Source organism: Crocodylus porosus, unplaced genomic scaffold (assembly GCF_001723895.1).
Source record: "Crocodylus porosus isolate Cpor-Errol unplaced genomic scaffold, CroPor_comp1, whole genome shotgun sequence".
In the NCBI taxonomy this organism is placed as follows: Eukaryota; Metazoa; Chordata; order Crocodylia; family Crocodylidae; genus Crocodylus; species Crocodylus porosus.
Window position 1 is genome coordinate 198,926 of NW_017728944.1, and position 6,064 is coordinate 204,989.

Sequence of the window (6,064 nt, forward strand, 5' to 3'; positions counted from 1 at the left end):
CTCCCTTTCCAGCCAGTTGCAGAAGTGAGCTATTGCAAGAGAATTGCTTAACAATACAATTCCTTTAATCAAAAACAGCTCTCTCAGTGCCCAGGCAGACTAGCCTCCAGTAATCTGTCTCACTGCGAAGCATCTTAATATGCAGATGTGTGCAGAGGAATTCTAATGAGTCGTTAAATGGTATAAAGGCAGATGGAAGGTCCTGGGGTGGGTGGAAGAGATCACCAGAGATCTAAGTTGAAGATGATGATTACTTTTGTTAGGTGCTGGTTAATTGTGTAAATTCAGTTTCAGCCTTGCTGGGAGAGCTAAGGTGAGATCCTGGGGTATGGTTCATCATGAAGAATTATATTGCAAGTAGGAAACACAGCTGCCTGCCTGCCTGCCTCACTCCCAGGTGGGCATTAGTCACCGAGGGCAAGGGACTGTCTGTTGCCTGTCCATGAAGAGCCAGCTTCTGCAGTTGGAAGCCAATATTTTCTGTGTTTCCCTCAGAGTGGTAGATCATCAGAAAAGGCTGCTCAACTCGGCTGGGGTCCAGAGTTCTCCTAAGGCCAAGTATTTTGTTTGGATTGCTGTCAGTGGATCCCTTGTCCTGCCTTCTAAATTGCTGCTTGCACTCAGTCATCCTCCCATCCCTGTGATGTGGTGACCACTGGCTGCTTGGGGTGGAAGCCTGGAATTTCCTTTTGAGAACAGCTAGTAAACAACCTGCCCAAACCGAGATGGAAAGAAAAGGGAGAACTTTCTTCCTTGCCTTTGCATCCTGACTGTTTGGAGCACTTGACAGCTGGATAAATCCTGACTCCTCCTGCTGGGCAGCTGATTTCTCCAGCAAGGACAAAATTGATTGGATGGAGTCTGCTACTAACAAGGGGTAGATTTACTTAATGGAAACGGATGCTTTATTTCTTCTACAGAGGTTCTGACCTGTCCTGCTTGCTGAGGTATTATGGTAGCTTCTGCCTATGAGTTGAATACATATTCAGGGTCTTTGTACTGCACAATTATATGACTTGTAGAATCTGCCCCTCAGGGCATGTTCTCCTTCTATATTCAAGGCTCATATTTAAAAAATCTCCTTCACAGCCAAGAGGGTTAGAAACTATAGCTGAGCTGATTGTAACCAGCACAATATTTACAAAGATCCGGAAATCACCAGCCTCCTCCACCCCACTTCTCCAAAGCAGTAGTGAGTGTTGGTGTTTGTGTGTGCTAGTAAGCCACTGGAGGGAGTGCAGCCCGTTGTTGGAGGCAGTTGGAAACCCAGAGGGCCTTCTCCCATGGTTGTTACACTGTAAACACCCTTCGGTCTTGAACAGGGAAAAAGGTGCTGCAGAATTTTCACAGTAGCCATGCTGAAGAGGCAGTTCTAGCTTGTTACCTAGCCTTGAGCCAGTGTCTATGTACCGCAGGGTGAGGCAGGCATGCAGACTGTCAGACAGGCATAGCAAAATAATCTCAGCTTCAGGTCTCTTCTCATCCCTGTCCTCAGCTCTGGCTTTATGGCCCCAAACCAGAACAGGTCAAACCTCTCTGCTGGGTGTTGTCGAAGCCTTTTCAGCTTCTGTCACTGAGGGACAGAGGAGACATCCTTCCCATTTTAAGTGTTCCTGACCACTATAGGAGTATCCAATTCAGGGCTTCCCTGCCTCTTGTGTCCTGCCTGTCTGCCTTAAAGCTGGCTTCCTGTAGGTCACACACCTGTTGTTAGTTACTCATGGGCTTATGATGTCAGGGTCCAGATGTATAGGGTCCATAGTTTATAACGTGAACACTGCAGTCCTGTGTACATCCAAAAGCTTACTGCTCTTGACAAGGGATATGATGCCTTCCTATTTGCATATCTGTGACTTGCTTGAAGGATGGGGGTTTTGTCTATGATTAGCTCTCCTCCCCAAGTTGCAGGCAATATAGAGTGAGCTTTGGGTTTGTGGCATTCACAGAAATGCAGTAGCAAGGACTCATTCATAAATTCAGATGCATATGTCTTCTGTATAACCTGGCCAAAAGCTGCCAGATAAGGGCTTCTGTAGCTGGGCCCTCAGGGAAGATTTGGAGCACACACATTAAACACATGAGAGGGTAGTACTTGCTTGGCATCTCTATCCTTTCTAAGTTAAGGAGATTGGAGAGGAGGCAGATCAATCAGAAAAGCTACCCTGTGTATAGTGCTGACACTGGGAGCAAAATTCTGGGAGAGCAGGTCCCCTGAACTACTTTTGAGTTAAGTGCTTGCTGCCAAGAGGTGGGTTTTCCTAGTGAGGAAGGTGTTGTCAGTGAGATTCAAAGGGATTTACAGAATAGCCACTAATTCTAACTAACTCAAATATGAAATTGGAGGACTGTTGGCAGTAATATATAACCTATTGTTGCAAATGGCCCCAGTGCAGAGGATTGGCAGGTTACCAACATAACACTCAGTGGTCTGCAGTTCCCAGCATTGCCCCTGGAGCCCTTTCTGAAGACGGGTGTTATTTCCATCCCTAGCAAGTGGTAGAATCTATGATAAAGAATAAAATCAACAGTCATATGACAGAAATATGACTGGGAAAGAGTCAGCATGGCTTTTTTTGGGGGGAAATCCTGCCTCCCCAGTGTGCTTGAGTTCTTTGGCTGTCCTAACAAACATGTGGACAAAAAGGATCCAGTTGACATGAGCTTTTTGACACGAATGCTCATCAGAGGCTTTTGAGAAACTGAGTTTCCAAGGATTGGAGGAAAGGTTCTTTTGTAGACTAAGCCGGTTAAGAGAGGAAGCAAGGGGTAGAGCTAAAATGGTCACTATTGAGGATGAAGGGAGGTCAGAAGTGGAGTCCCACAAGAGTCTGTGCTGGACCTGGTTTGTTCAACATTTTCATTGTTGATTTGAAAATGGGAGAGTGCAGTGAAATGTCCAAGTTTTCAGCTAATGGTAAATTATCTTGGGAAGTCAAATGCCAAGCTGATGGAGAAAAACTGAAGAAAGACCACACAAAGCTAAGTGAGTAGGCAAAAAAAAAAAAGGCATATGAACTTCAGTGTTGGCAAGTGCAAGGTCATGCCTATGGGGGAAAAATACCTCAATTATATATGTACACAGTGCTGGGTTCTGAACTAGCAGTTATGATTCAGAAAAGAGACCTTGGAGTCATTGTAGATAGTTCTCTAAAAACATTTTTAAAACATCAGCTCAAAAAAAATTATCAAGGGCCACATTTGTGAGAGCCCTGCAGGGGAAGTGATGTTAAGGGGTAACCAACACGGGTTTGTGCCAGGCCGATCCTGCCTGACTAACCTGGTATCTTTCTATGACCAGGTAACAAAAAGCTTAGATGTGAAGGAGGAAGTCAATGTCATCTTCTTGGACTTCCAGAAGGCCTTCGACACAGTGTCCCACCCAATTCTGGTGGGCAAGCTGAGGGACTGCGGCATTCACGAATGCATGGTCACATGGGTGGCAAACTGGCTCCCGGGGTGCACCCAGAGGGTGGTAGTGGATCGGTCGATGTCGACCTGGGAGGGTGTGGGCAGCGGAGTCCCCCAGGGCTCAGTCTTTGGGCTGGTGCTGTTCAACATCTTCATTAGCGACCTGGACGAGGATGTGGAGAGCACCCTGTTCAAGTTCGCTGATGACACCACGCTGTGGGGTAAAGTGAATACACCGGCAGGCAGGGACCGCATCCAGGCAGACGTGGATAGGTTAGAGAAGTGGGCAGACCTGAACAGGATGCGGTTCAGCAAGGACAAGTGCAGGGTGCTGCACCTGGGGAGAGGGAACCAGCATTCTGGTGATAAGTTGGGGGCTGACCCTCTTGGCAGCACAGGGGCAGAGAGGGATCTTGGAGTCAGACTTGACTCCAGGATGAATATGAGTTGCCAATGCAACGAAGCAGTAGGCAGGGCCAACCGCACCCTGTCGTGCATCAACAGGGGCATCACTAACAGGTCCAGACAGGTCTTGCTCCCTATCTATGCGGCGCTGGTCAGGCTGCAGCTGAAGTACTGTGTCCAGTTCTGGGTGCCGCACTTCAAGAGCGATGTGGAGAACCTGGAGAGGGTCCAGAGGAGGCCACTCATATGGTTGGGGGCCTCCGTGGCCAGCCCTATGAGAAGAGGCTGAGGGACCTGAATCTCTTCAGTCTCCACAAGAAGAGACTGAGGGGGGATCTTGTGGCTGCCTACAACCTTATTAGGGGCCAGCAGCAGGGACTCCGGGAAAGTCTGTTCACCAGGGCCCCCCTTGGGGTCACCAGGAACAACGGCCACAAGCTGAGGGAGGATAGGTTTAGGTTAGCTATTAGGAAGAACTACTTCACTGTAAGGGTGGCCAGAGCCTGGAATAGGCTCCCCAGAGAGGTGGTGCTCTCACCTTCCCTGGAAATCTTCAAGAGGAGACTGGATAGGTACCTGGCTGGGGTCTTATGACCCCTCCCATCCCCAGTGCTCATTCCTGCCCATGGCGGGGGGGGTTGGACTTGATCTTTCTAGGTCCCTTCTGACTCATAGAATCAGTGAATTTGCAGTGGTGACCAGAAAAGCTAATAATGTTGGGTATCATTTAAGAAAGGAAATGAAAACAAAGCAGAGAACATTATCATTCCACTATACAAGTCCATGGTGTGCCCACATTTTGAATAGTGCGTGTAGCTTTCATTTCCACATATCAAAAAGTATGTAGTACAGGGGTGGTGGATGTGGTCCATGGGCCATTCTATCCGGCCTGTGGGGCCCCTAGAAAATTAATTTTTATCTTCCCCTGGCTGCATGTCACGCAGCCCTCAATGGCTTGCCAAAACTCAGTAAGTGGCCCTCTGCCCAGAATAATTGCCCATCCCTGATGTAGTAGAATTAGGAAAGGGACAGAGAATGGCAGCCAAGTTGATCAGGGTATGGAGTACCTGCCTTACCAGGAGAGACTGAAGATGCTGGGATTCTTCAGTTTAGAAAGGAGAAGGCTGAGGGGGAATATGAAGTTTTAAAATTCTGAAGGGCGTAGACTAAGTGAATGGGGAACTGTTATTCACCAAGTCTGACAATACTAGAACAAAGGGGCACCCCTGAAATCAGCAGGAGGCAGGCTTAAAACACTTTATTATGCAGCACATAGTTAACTTGTGGAATTCATTGCTCCAAGAAGAGAGGCAGATAATATAGCCAGGTTCAAAAGGGACTGGACATTTCATGGACCCATCATCCATGAATTTAACTACTAAATAGAATAGACAGGTGTATCCTTTGGCACTTCTAAACCAATGATGGTGGATGCCAGCAAGGGTAGGAAAGGGCTAGTTCACTCTAGATGTACCTTGTTCATATGCTCTTCCAAAAGCATCCACTCCTGCCATTGTTGGAGACCGGATGCAGGGCTGGGTGTGGACCATTGGTCTGACCTCATAGTACCTCTTTTGATTCAAGAACAGAGAGAGCTGCTCCCATGGGGTCTTCTTTACTATTGCTGCTGCTGCCCTTCCACAGGGAACTGATGCTCCATTGCTATCGCAGCTTCCAGGTGGGCAGCTCACATACTGCTTCTAGCAGGCCAACTCTAATCCCTTTGCTCTCTCTCCAGTTAGGAATTTGCCTGCCAACCTCCTGTAGCATGGACCCCCAACAAGGCTACAGTGGCAAGGAGGCTCAGGAGGGAGGAGCCCGGCTCTGCAAGACCGACTTCTGCTCTTCTGGCTCTTTTGTACCCTGCCAAGAAGCACAGCGGCATGGGGGTGCGGACCTCAGCTCCCAGCTCGGCAGAGGAGCCTTGGAGGGCACAGACAAACACAGCCTCTTCGCAGAACAAAGAATGTCACAGCACTATTGACTGGTTATTTTTGGGAAAGTTTTATTTTTGATGTCTTCATTTTTCCAGCATGGGAAATACTGTCTTAAGAGTGGCTGGATTTCTGTCCCTTACCTTGAGCAAAAGGCAGGGGAAGAGAAGGGGGGCTGTCCAACAAGCTCACCTGATCCAGCCATGCTGGAGAAACTGCCTCTCAGCTCCTGCTGATGTGGGTCCAGCCCAAGAGCTGTTCTGAAGCAGACTGAGCCAGATTTGTGTGCAGCTATGTAGAATAATGGGGTGGGGGGA

General features: G+C 48.2%; 1 protein-coding gene across 1 annotated transcript in view; it reads left to right on the forward strand.

The window, feature by feature from the left end:
- SOCS7 (suppressor of cytokine signaling 7) overlaps positions 1-6,055 on the forward strand; it is a 28,444-nt gene extending 22,389 nt beyond the window's left edge. Inside the window, exon 10 of the mRNA XM_019550247.1 lies at positions 5,552-6,055. The gene's annotated coding sequence lies outside the window, so the exon portion shown is untranslated. The remainder of the gene's footprint in view (positions 1-5,551) is intronic.
- The last annotated feature ends 9 nt before the right edge of the window (positions 6,056-6,064 follow it).